Genomic DNA, 14,065 nt, shown 5'->3' with positions numbered 1-14,065 from the left:
TCTCTTAGCCAAAGCCAGGGCATACTGGGCAAGCCTAAGTCTGCCTACGGGGACATCATTGAGGGTTACTCCTCTGAGTCCTCCTGTGATTGTGGCTGTGATGACCTAGGCACTAGTGGGAGGCAGTGTATCCTTCCCTTTGCTGACCTTGCTGCAGCTGTTTCCGCAAGATCATACTGTGTAGCATGGCATATACTATGAACATATGTGCACATGTGGCTGGAGAGTACTGCATGGCTCCACCAGATATATCAATGCACCAAAACTGTAACTTCAGAAGCCCAAACACACACTCAGTGATGTTCCCAGTTTGTGTGTGTGCCTCATTATGGTGTTCTTCAGTGAGTGTGTGTGTGTGCATTTCTAATGGGTGTCATCATCAACTGTTCTAGTGTGTATCCAGCATCCACAATAAATGGCCATGTTGGATGTCCCCCCCCAGCAAACGTCAGGAACAGCTGTGATGTATGCCAGAAATGGGAGTCATAATAACTGTCAGGGCTGACAGCACGAACATTCATGATAATGCCCTGGGCATTGCATACAACATGGCATTTGATGGAGCAGTACCCATTGCAGTTTATGTACATTCTTCCCTCTTCACCAGGTGGTGACTTGATGTGTACATGAGTGCAATCTATGGTAACCAGTACCTCAGGATAGTGTGCTACACAGTAGAAGTGTTGCATATTGCTCGTCTTCATCTCAGGGGTTATGAGAAAAGAAATGGCTCACTGGCATGTGGTAGCATGGCATCCAGTAAGTGGTGGAGTACCCTGGAAGCAGATGCCTGTGAGACCCCCATCATGTCCCCAATTAGTCTTTGGAAAATACCTGTAGTTAGTATCCTAAGGGGTACACATACCTGTGTTTCCACTGGGATGGGTTCCTGACCCCATCTTTTGGCTCTGGATCTAAGTTGAGGGCAGCAGATCTCAGTGAGTTCTTGTAGTATGTCCCTGTCCAAGTAGCAAAACAACCAAAACTGGAAAAGGAGCAGAAAAATACCACGGAAAAGGCAGCAAAATCTTTAGATCTCTAGCACCTCAGCTAACACTCAGCCTTCAAGCAGTTTATGTCCTTGCCTACACTGTAGCACTTTACAATCTCCATCTCATATAGCTTCTGGAAGGTTACCTTGGGCCCGAACACTCTTCTCCTTCTCTGTCTAGGCCTATTGTCAGTAGCAGCAGCTGAAGCACTGACTTCAGCATCTAGCATATACAGATGTAGCAGACCTGCAGCAGCCCTTAGCATACTCTCAGTTAAAATTCCCAAGTCTGTATTCCAATGGTGCAGAGTATGGGGATAAATCTGAATGTAGGGTGTGTGCATACTTTATAGTTGTCTGTTGTAGGTGCTGACTGTGTGATTGGCTACTGTGATGCATTCCACCTGCCTAGTATATCATTAACATCAATAGCTCTAGTTTAAGTTAAACAGAGGTCAAAACTAAATATGTCACTGGCTTTTAGATACAATCAGCACTGTGGTGTGTTGCGTAAATGCATGCTCCATAGGTAAAAAAAAGCTTAGCAGTCAGTGTACACAGCCTTCCAGACTTCGACACTCAGCATGGCGGTGCACCATGCAAACATGCTGAAACTCGCTCCCCTTAGCTAAACAAAGCTTGGAAGTGAGTGCACACACCCACCTGGAAGGATATGCTGAGCAAGGTGGCATGCCATACAAACAGGCTGAAATAATATTAGTTGTCATTGGACACACCCTCCCCTGATGTCAGCTACCTTCCCTGTAAACAACATGGTTCTATGCCTATATGAAAGGGAAATGCAGACACAATTACCCCTTTGTGCTATTCAGTAACTCCACATCATTTGCACAGGGATCCTTGTTGACAGCCTGGAAACTGCATGCTTCAAAGCTCTACCACATTAGTAACAGCACCAATGCAGCATTGCAGATACTCCACACAGGTCCCTGTAATACATTTCTGTCACATAATATTAATTTAGTTTTTTCCAATTTTTTTTTTATATATATTTTTATAAAACATGTTTGCACACTGTGGCATGCTGCGCAAACATGCTTAGATTAATAAAACATAAATAAATTTAATTTAACTTATTTCCTTTAATTTGTCACACACACAGAGGATAGTTTCACTCATATCTATGCATGCTATGACATTTCTGTCCATCTACCTACATTTTTACAGCCCCTTTTGTCTGTCTATATTCCTGTACACAGAATTTTTCTGTGTACACTACAGGCTCTTTTACGGAGTATGCAGAGCTGCCTATCTGCTTGCTGGATTGCTATTCCTGCCTCATTTGCATGAGATAAACCTGCTTATGAGGTAATTTGCAAGCCATGGAAGTTTCTATGTTGGAGTGCTCATACATGCCGCTTAGAAGCACTTACTGAATCTAAAACCTACTTACTTTCATGTAAGCAGCACAGCATGATGTCTACATGGTAAAAAAGACCATGTAGGCTTTATTAAATTTCTCCCATGGTATGGAGATGTAAAGAAAGGTTGATCAGCCTAACCACTTATGACCTTTTACTTATAGGTAGGATCAGCCAGTATCTATTCTGTTAAATGGAACTGTTTTTTATCTACTGGAATGGATGTTTTGCTAGACTCCTTGATGGTCTTAAACAAATCAAAAGTGCAAACAAATAGTAAAAGCGGTATTGCTTGAAGACTATATTTCCACTTGAGCTGAGGTTAGATGCATTCTAAATACCAAATTCTCTTGACAGCAAGGACCATATGTTTAGCTTCACTCTGGTTTGCAAACAAACAAATTATGAATTACTTTTAAATATTGAAATTAATTGGAAACTGTCTTTAAAGATACATAGCATACTGATTTATCATTATCACAATTGTTTGCAGTGATACAATCCGAGTATGGTGTGTCTAGTCTATCTTTTAGAAGAATTTCTTGCTAAGTTTTGCTATTCAGAAGTGAGAAACCATTAATGTATCCAATATACTCAACTTTCCCTTGTTGGCTACTATCAATACACAGGTAAAACTAACTTCACATCATGGTTCTCTTAAGAGAAAAAAATATGCACAAATACTTAAATCATTATGAAAGGGATCTGAGGAAACTATCATCAATACTGGGCTATAAACCTGGACAATGAGGTGATGAGGATATGTCAAATATAAGAGATTCTCCTAGTTGTCATAGCCATAAATGCCATTCCCTGTTTTCTCTTCACTTATTGAAAAGTGTTACACAAAACTCAATGCCCCCCCCACAAAATTACACCATAGAGGTTTACCTGGTTCTTAGTCACCTCACTCCACATTAAGTTCAGCAGATAGCTTATTTCATAAAAAATATTATGTTTAAAGGTTTAACTATCATGTAGTGAGCTGAAAATTTGTTATATTATGTCTACATACATAACATGAATGTCTCACATGAATTTGAGAGCAGGTGAAATGCAAATTCACAGACACTGCTCCCATGGAAGTCAGCTAAAAGGGTGAAAAAAGCCTGTACAAGCATTAATTTTTATAAATTTTCACTCTTACAGATTGCAATCATGTACATACATACACACACACACACACACACACACACACACACACACACACACACACACACACACATGCACATACACTTTTCAGATGTAAATTGCGTTGTACAGATTATATTTACATTTGTAGTTTTTAAGGGGTTTTATTGAGACATAAGTCAAGATAGTAGCCTAGATGTGAAGCTTTTTTACTGGAAGCTAAACAAAAGTCGTTGTTGTGTCTTTCGGCTTTTCCCTGTTAGGGGTCGCCACAGCGGAACTTCGGTCTGTTAATGATTGACAGTTGATTTTTACGTACCGAGTTGCCAGCTCTGAAGCACAACCTTCAATGAAGGTACGCCCAATTACGCATGTCTCCACACAGAAGACACTTTAACTGAGAATCGAACAGGACAACGTCTTACTGTGAGGCGACAACGCTACAGCAGCAGAAGCTAAACAAAAGTAATAGTTTTAAATAATTTTATGAATAGAGTAAAGGTACAAAGCAGTGGTAGTCAGTGTGTAAGAGTGGACCATGAATTAGTGAACTTTGCATTTGCCAAGATGGGGTGAGTCTGTAGGAAGAAACTAACAATGTATTAAATTACTTTCAGAGACTGGTAGTTCAGATATGACTGAGAGTGGAGATATGAGTCTCAAAAGCAGTTGGCTGAAATCATGTGAGATATCAGTCTCACAGGAAGTGGTGGTGGTGTTAGTTCAAACCAGTTGTAGTTCAACCGTAAGGAAGACTTAAGCAGATAAAACATATTACTGAAGCCCTTATTACCAAGTGTGTGAAGACATAGAAATTGGGAATCAGTAGGACATTGTTTTCATCCTTGACTTGTTAGAAGTGGCCCATTAGCTTCTATATAAAGCTGGCTAAAGGAGGTAATGGAAAATGTGCATTATTTGAATTTCCATGTGTACAGAGAGTACTCTGCGGAAAAAAGATTATGGGCAGTCCTAGGTATTTCATAGTAAATTTGAAGGTATAGATGCATGGGCAGATTGCTATATGACAAATGGGTTTGGATGAATTTCTTTTTTTTATTTCTTAAAAGGGTCAAATATAAATGTTCAAAGGTATTGCTCGTATGGTCTAGGCATGCATGAATCACCTTAACTCAGCAAAGTTGTACACATGGGTGAAGGAAGCTCCTCTGAGGATATCGCATCCATCAGCTTTTCAAATTTCTGGCAGTGGGCAGATATGTTGGTCTGCAACACTACCAGAAACTGTGCGTGTTTACAGCAGAGAAATAAGAGGCAAAAAGTCATGGTGGATGCTGGAGTGCAACATATCTTTGCATAGAAGTCAAGGAGACATTATACACAAAATGATGGAAGGAGGACTAAATGTAAAATGAACAAAGCCAAAAGAAAACCATCAACAATTGTTTTTTTAGCACATCTGTCCTTTTAATAGTAAAAATGTCTTCATCAAAAACATGTGCTGTAATAACAGCCCTCCATTTAAATATAAATAAAAAGTGATGTGTCACATGACAACTCAGACAACACATTTAAAAAAGTAAATGACAATATATAAAATTCCTATCTTGAAATGCATTAGATTAATTTTTTTGCATCTTAAACAAAAATTGTATATCAGTACTCATTTAAACATGTGGTTTATCTGCTGCTAAAGCTATCTGGCAACTAATATCTTTAGTTTCAAGCACAAGATTGGAGTTTTTGGTACCATTTGATTTGGTTAAGGTCTTCTTTTGTACACACCTGCATTTTGGTACCATTTGGTTTTATTGAAATGATGGAGGAAGCCACAGGGGAGTACTGTCTCCAGTGGAGTATGGACACTTCCAAAAGGCCTATTAGTGAAGACCAGAGAAGAAGAGGGACAGTATCTCAGGAACTGAAGCAGAATGAATTTCCACAGTGAATGCTTACAGAGACCTGGGAGGGAGTGAGAGAGAAAGAGAGATCTGATGACAATGAAATAGCTGCTTTAGCAATATTTCCCAGTAAAGGAATACTGGGGGAAGAGGAAGAAATGCTTTAGCTGTGTGATAAAGGTAAAGCATTACTCAAAGACAGGGTAACACTGAGAAAGAATTAGAGAGACCTGGAGTATCAGAGTCTGTTTTAAACAGGAAGAAAAAGCCAGTGAAAAGAATCAGATGAATATGGGTAGAAGCTTTAGAGAGAAGATTCACCAGCATTTTTCAAGAGAAGAATGGATACATGGATCTTTATATCAGCAGACACTGTCAGATGAAACATGCCCATAAATAGATAGACTTGTTATCTAGATGGTATGAGAGCATGAGGCAGGGCATGGTAAGATGCATATGATAATTGCTGAAAACATTTTTTTTTCCCTTTTCTTTTTACATGTCCATATGATGTTGTCTAGGTCGGGGTCCTTGTCTTGAAGAAGAAGAAGAAGAAGAAGAAGATAAGATAATGCAGTGGAACAGATGATAAAGTAGCCATCTACAATTTATGATGGAATAGTGAGGGAATGTGAAGGAGTGAGTAGTGCAACATGGAGAAAAATGGCATTGAGTGCAAATGTTCCTTGTCAGCAGAAGGGAAGACAGTCAGTTCCAAAAACATGTGGACTAATTGTGTCAATGAATATAGGGCACTATGAGACCATACAATGGAAACTATAAGAGAGGGCAATCAAATGAACCTAGAAAAAAATGCACAGTTTTTTGAGCTGAGAGTATTTTAAAATGTCAACTACTGAAGAGAAGTAAAGGAGGAAATCACATGAAGATGATGTTTGAGTCTGTAATGGGTAAATAGAGATACTGGAAGATTGAGAACAAGAGGTATGTAAATTGCTGGACAATGCTGAAGAATTGTAAATGTGCATGTTATTTATTTATTATTATTTATTTTATTTTATTTTACATTTGTTAACTGGGAAAGTCCATCTGGACATGTGTTCTTTTTCAGTGGAGGCCCGGGGAGAAAAACTCCAATATCAAATAGTACAAAGTCTTTAGTACTGAGTATAGTTAATACATATTAAAAAACATTAAGTTGCTACATTTTCTAATATATCAAAAAATTTTGTAACACAGAGCAGGTAATTATAATAAGGCTATTTACAACAGTAATGGTTCATAGGAGTGATAAAACAATAGGAATTATAGCAATGACATTGAATACATGTTGAATGGTTATACTTAATGTCAGTATATAGAGTTTTCAAACAAAGATATGTCAGTGCGATTGAGCATTGGTAGTAGATAGAGAATAAGACTGATATAAGAATCAGTAAGCTGATTGTTGAGTGGGTTCAGTGTTTGAGGGGAAGGTGTAGTATAGGAGGTTTGGAGGGAGTTTAGTATATCTAACCTGGGCTGTGGCAGGAGCAGAGCCAGGAGCTTGTAAGGTGGGTTTTTAGGAATTCTTTAAACTGTTTAGATGAGGAAGTGTTCATAAGTGGGTTGGGCAGAGAGTTTCAAAGTTTAGAGATATAGTTGGAGAAGAGGGATTCACCTGTTGAGTTTTTTTTTTTTTTTACTTTGGTGACTTGGAGGAGTAGTTTGTTGTTTGAGTGAAGGGATCTGGATGTAAAGTATGGTTGGATAATGTCCTTAAGGGCTAAGGTTTTTTTTCTGGATGGTGGAGGATTTTGTGGGCTATGGTTAGTTGATTAAATTGAAGTAAAAGAGAAAGGAATGATGCATAGCCAATACTGGAGTATTTAAAGGAATTAAATGAAACTGTCTAAATAGAAAATATTATCATTTTAAAATACTGAACTGGAAATACAAAAAATGCAGTTGAACATTCAAACTGAGAAACAGAGCTGCATTATGTGAGGGAAGCAGTGAAGGGCATATTAACTTGGACTGTATTGAAATTTGATAAAAAATGATAAAGCGATTCATTTGCATAGTGTTATTGTTATTAATGATAGATGTTTTGTGTTACATGTGGGGGCAAAAGATTTTTTGGGGGGAAGGTGGTAAAAATGAATCATTTAAACAATGAATACCCATTCAAATGTTACAAAAAATGTGAAGAAAGTGGACACAGTGAAAGAATGTATTACAGTGTTCAAGGTGCAGGGAATGGCATATGTCTTTAGAATGTTAGGAGAATGAATACACTGATGAGCAAAATGCTAATATAGCAATAACCAACAGTGTGGGTGTGATATATTGAAGATTTGCCCATGGTTGGTGTGGTTTAATCACAAGGGTGAAGCCCGAGTGATTAAACAAAGCCAACCATGGGTAAATCTTCAATATACCACACCACAGAGTCTGTTATTGCTATTATAGAACAACATTATTTAAGAAAAAAATTACTTACTTTTCTTAAATAATGTCTTTGTATAATGACACTGTGGTGGCCTTCCATTTTTCCCTTGATATCCTGGAGCATTGCTGATGCACTGTACATGCATATGGGACTTGCATTCCTAACAAAGTAAAAGGCTTGCAAGGATAATCAGGTATGTTTATTTAATTTTATATAATGTACCTTATTATCCTTTTATTTTTCTCTGTGTCATCTCTGCCATTTGTTTTAGTCTCCAGTTTTGTCAGCTTATTAAAAAAAAAATGAAATTAAAGTAAATTTTTTGTTGCATATATTAATGGAAAACGTCCGGGTGACTGCACCTTTTTCCACTGGTATATGCTTGGATTTACAATAGGTACGCTGACTGGGCTGACCAACCAGCATGCTTATTTTTTAATATTAATGGCTAGTCATTGTATAATAGAAGTGTTAGTGGAATTGATTGTAAGATAGTAAAAATGTGGAAAGACAAAGTGGTGTACTGAAAAGTGAAAACAAAATGGTACGACCATCAATAATCAAAATGAGCAAGAAGAAAGGTAAATCCCAGAGTAAGAGGTATGGGAAGATATGAATAACAAATTGCATCATTTTGAAACAGAAGGAAAGCATGATGGTAAATACAAAACTTACAGGCTTACAGGAAGGGGGGAAGGGTGTACAGTATAAAAAAAAAAGTTCATAAAAAGAAAAAAAAGTGAAGGGCAAGAAAATTAAAATAAAGTTTTAAGTAATTTGACTATTTTTGGCCTGCAATATGAATAGCCTTATTGAAAGCTTACAAAGATTAGCAGTCTTTACATTGGCAAACACATAACAGATGATAAAATAATTTTGTTGAATGCAAAGTGTTTTTTGCCAGAGTAAAATAGAAGAGTTTAAAAGAAAATGGTAAGGTGCATTCTGTGTTTTAGGGAGAGATATGTATTCAGGTATTATTTTTGTATAAAAAGAATAAGGTAGTCATAAAGAATATTATGTGAAGTAAGCATGGAAGGATGTTAGTAGTGGATGTTTTAAACATGTATGAAATTAATTTGAATAGTAGTGCTGTTTGGAAGTCCAAACAATGAGGAAAGAGTAGAGCTGCTAGAAGAAGTAAAGCAATGTTAGTAGCAGATACATCTCTAATAATAATGGGTTGTTTTAATTTTTATATAAGATAAAAAAGAAAATATTAACAGGTAAGAAACTTTGTGAAAAAATAAAGCAGGAGAGTTATAATCAGGAAAATGTAGAGATTTTGCATACAGTAGGAATAAAATAAAGACAGATATTGGGGCTTTTATGTATTCAAAGATTTTGGAGGAAATAAAAAGGGACAAAAGATATGAAGTGTTTACAGATCATTGTGGGGTATGTGTAGTTTTTCATAAGGATAAAAAGGGAAACAGTGTAGTGATCTATAAGGAGCACTGGACAGAAAGGATTAGGAAATTGAACTGAGCATATTACAATGAGAGATTTCTATGAAAATGTTATGGTGTTGTGTCTGGCTTTTAATGAAAAGTACAAGAAAGAATATGTGAGGAAGGAAAAAAAAGAATAATAAATGGAATATGCATCTAGAAAGCTTATAAAACTATGTACAGATATTTTGAGATACGATATTTAAGAATGATTGTAAATGGATTTTTTTTAATAAACAGAACATGGAAGCTTTGAAAAAATGAGTGATTTACTAAAGGAAAAATGGGATGCATTACCTTTGTTGGTTAAAAATGGATGCTAAAATAAAATAGAATTCAGTGCTTCCTTGGTGAAAAGAGAGGGAAGGAAGAAACAGAATGAGATTATAAAGGTAATTACTAGATTTGTAGAAAATGTATAAAAAAGATGAGTATGGAAAGAAAGCAGTGGAAAGTATCAAACCAGGAAGTAAAAATAGAGAAGTAATGGAAAAAGGGATATGTGGAAGAGTTAAATACAATTTTAAAAGTAGTTCACATCATCAGTGTGCTCTGGAAAAAATGGCACAAGTTATGAGTTTCATAAAGTAAAAAATATCTTGGAGGTTTTAATACTTGGAAGAAGGGGATTCAAAAAGACATGATGGTACATTCTGTTATGAAATTATATATGAAGTGTGATGCCTATAATTCACATGTAATAGGGATAATAATGAAAAAAAAATACATGTTAGAATAAAACAAATGGGTAAATGTATGGAAAATGGAAAATAAGGTATAGCAAACGTACTAGAATGTTCAATTCTGATTAATGTAGCAGTAGAGGATATATAGAGAGTAATAAAAGCATATAATAATGTGCTGCAAGGGTTGATATGGGATATGTTGAAAAGGTATGGATTTGGAAGGAAATGTATACATTTTTAAATGGAGAATATGATAAATCACTGGTTTCATCACTAATTAATGGATGGAGAGGGAGTGTATTAGCATGGAAAAGGAGGAAAGCAAGAGAGTGCATTAAATGGATTTATTTGTTTGTTTAATAATGAGTAAGTTATTAAGTACAGTGGGAAAGAAAATATGTAACAACATTTATATTTATTTATTTTGAGGTAGTGGAAGAGGTTTGTATTCCCAGATTGTTTATGTACACAGATGACTTTAAAATAGTTACAAAACATAAAAGGTGGATTATGCAGTTATTTAAAAAGCTGGAGAATTAGGAATTGGTTGAAAAGAAATGGAAGGAAGTGATCAGCAGAAAAAAAATTAAACTGTGAATTTATATAGGATCTTTAAGCTAAGTTACCCATAAATAATTGTTTAATAAATTAAACACTTAAGGAGAAAGTACATTACTCAGATTGTATTTGCTAATAAGATAATCAGAAAAGGAAATGCTGATGCAATGGGGGCGTGGCCAAGGATGAACACAGGATAGCAGCAGATTTCTTCAGCTCCACCAATTTCATTACATTGACAGGAATTAATTACTTAAAAAATTAATTTTTGAAGTAATTTTCTTTCTAAATATGTTTGTTTTATATAGTTCTTGAACTCTATCTAAAAAAGAAAGGAAATCTTAATAATATTCCTGTCAGAAATTACTTTGGAAATTTTCCTGTCAGTTTATCAGTCTGAAATGAGTTCCAGTAAGACAAATTCTCAAGACTCCAGCATCAAGAAAGAACTTCAGTCTCTGATAATTATAGTCCAGCAACTTACTGCTAAGATGGATAAAATGGATACTAAAATAGACACTTTCATAGAAAAAAATACAAAACAAATAGACTTGTTACATATGGACCTGCAACAACAGAAGATCCAGATGACAGGGATAGAAGAAGCTGTGAATGACATGGAAAATAGAATACAAGAAGAGGAAATCAACATTGAGTTTCTGCTGAAACAAAATACACATTTACAAACAAAGCTGGATGACCTGGAAAATAGATCTAGGCGCAATAACATTAGGATTTTTGGATTGCCAGAAAATATTGAAGGTAACAATATTACTTCTTTTTTAACAACATGGCTCCCTAAAACTTTAGATTTACCAGAAGCATTCTCTTTTGGTATCGAAAGAGCACATAGATCTATAGCTAATACTAACTCTAACAAAACTATCCTAGATCAGTTATAGTTAGATTTCTATCATCTTTTGATAAAGAGATGGTTCTTAAATCTGCTTGGGCTAAAGCTCCTGTTAAGATTAATGAAACAACTGTGCGTTTTGACAATGACTATTCTTCCATGGTATTAGCTAAAAGAAAACTTTTTCTGCCACTAATAAGGTGAAGCACAGTTTAAAACATACCTTCTGTTTCCTGCCAAGCTTAAAATCTTCCTTCCTGATGGTCCTAAAATTTTCGATGACTTAGACTCTGCTTTACTGTTTATCAAAAAAAATAAAATTTTGGAAAAAATAGAAGAAATGGAATGGGCTAGTCCTTCGTTAAAGAGACTGGCAACTGAAACTTCGTGGAAGACTTCAGAGAAGAAGAAGAGACTAAAAAACAAATGATTTGTACTATGTTTTTAATTCTCTCTCATCATTTTATTTTATTATTAATCTTTTTAAATATAGTTCCTGCATTTCCAAGAAGCAACAAATATTTTGAAAAAGATTTAATCAAAGTTATTTTCTGTGTGCAAAGAAATGTTTTGTTTCATAACTAGTCAAAATATCTGGAGATTTAATGGCAAGCTGTGATTTAACTTGTTTCTCTTTCTAAAGAGGAAAAATAAGGTCAGTAATATTTATTCCTTGTAAAAAGTTTATATGTTCTTCAAATGCTATTCCTAATTATACTTTCTTTTTTTCAAAACAAATTATACTTTCTTGATTACACTGCTTATGCTTGTTTGTAAATAATCTGTCGTGCTTTAACTAATAATAATTAGAACTAAATAATAGTAAATAATATGTTTTATTTTTAACTCTATTAATATAAACAGTAAGTAATATTCTATTGTATATACTTCTTATAGCTTTCTCTTACATTTTCTTTTATTTCTGCCTTACACCCTTTTACTTTCTACTCTCTTTTCTTTATTAATATATAGAAATGCTTTTGATCATATAGACACAGTAAATAATAAGATTTGCATAGGAGTTGAGTTGGGACAAAGATGTTGAGTTTTGTTACTTAATAATTTTGGGCTTGATTTCACTTACATAGAGTCTGTAATAACCTGTAGAATGCATTGTGAATGTTTTGTCATGTTTAGATGCATTTACACTGCTAAATGAATGTTTGTCACTAGTTTTTAATAAGTTTCCCGCCAAAATGTTAAGAGAGACAATCTGGGATGTGGGCTGTCTCATGCACAGTGTCCATGAGCTACTTCAAAAGCTTCAACTCTCAGAATTCTCACAGAGAAGCTGAAAGCAGCTAGTCTCACCTTTGACCTAGATATCACACTGACACATCACAGATACAGGAATGACACTACCTAATTATACTTTCTTGATTACACTGCTTATGCTTGTTTGTAAATAATCTGTCATGCTTTAACTAATAATAATTAGAACTAAATCATAGTAAATAATATGTTTTATTTTTAACTCTATTAATATAAACAGTAAGTAATATTCTATTGTATATACTTCTTATAGCTTTCTCTTACATTTTTTTTTATTTCTGCCTTACACCCTTTTACTTTCTACTCTCTTTTTCTTTTCTTTATTAATATATAGAAATACTTTTGATCATATAGACACAGTAAATAATAAGATTCGCATAGGAGTTGAGTTGGGACAAAAATGTTTAGTTTTGTTACTTATTAATAATTTTGGGCTTGATTTCACTTACATAGAGTCTGTAATAACCTGTAGAATGCATTGTGAAGGTTTTGTCATGTTTAGATGCATTTACACTGCTAAATGAATGTTTGTCACTAGTTTTAATAAGTTTCCCGCCAAAATGTTAAGAGAGACAATCTGGGATGTGGGCTGTCTCATGCACAGTGTCCATGAGCTACTTCAAAAGCTTCAACTCTCAGAATTCTCACAGAGAAGCTGAAAGCAGCTGGTCTCACCTTTGACCTAGATATCACACTGACACATCACAGATACAGGAATAGCAGATTAATAATATGTGTTAAAAACCTATGTCCCAAACATATACATTACTATAACTCATTTAATTCATCTGATTGACAAGCATACATAATTTTATAACTCTATACTGGAAGAAATTGCCATGTGATATATTTAAAGCAGTAGTATAGCATGTTTGTAAAATCTGGTTACTAAAATGTGTTTGCTGTGCATTATTTTGTATAAAGCAGACAGATTTATTGAAGGGACAGCAATGTAAGATGGTGCTCAGTAAAGATACAACTCAGTGAGATCAGATATATATATATATATATATATATATATATATATATATATATATATATATGTATGTGTGTGTGTGTGTGTGTGTGTGTATGTGTGTGTGTTTGTGTGTATGTGTGTGTGTGTGTGTGTGTATGTGCGTGTGTATGTGTGTGTGTGTATGCATGTGTATATATATATATATCTATGTATATATGTATATGTGTATATGTGTGTGTATGTGTGTATGTATATATATATATATATATATATATATATATATGTGTGTGTGTGTGTGTGTGTATGTGTGTGTATATAGATATGTATATAAATGTTTCTGAGAATCTGCTTAACTATGAAGTATGATTTATAACAATTTCTATGAATACAATATTTTATTCTATTGGCAATAATGAGTTTGAGTAAATGCTCATATACAAGCAATTCAAGGTTTTTTTTGGAAGCTGTTAACTGTATTTACATGACAGAAAATAGATGCATCCTAATATATGTAATGTCTGAATCATAT

The sequence above is a fragment of the Protopterus annectens genome, chromosome 17.part0, assembly GCF_019279795.1.
Source record: "Protopterus annectens isolate FY-2018-M chromosome 17.part0, PAN1.0, whole genome shotgun sequence".
NCBI lineage: Eukaryota > Metazoa > Chordata > Ceratodontiformes > Protopteridae > Protopterus > Protopterus annectens.
The sequence above is the reverse complement of the archived record's forward strand: the minus strand, read 5'-3'. Positions refer to the sequence as shown.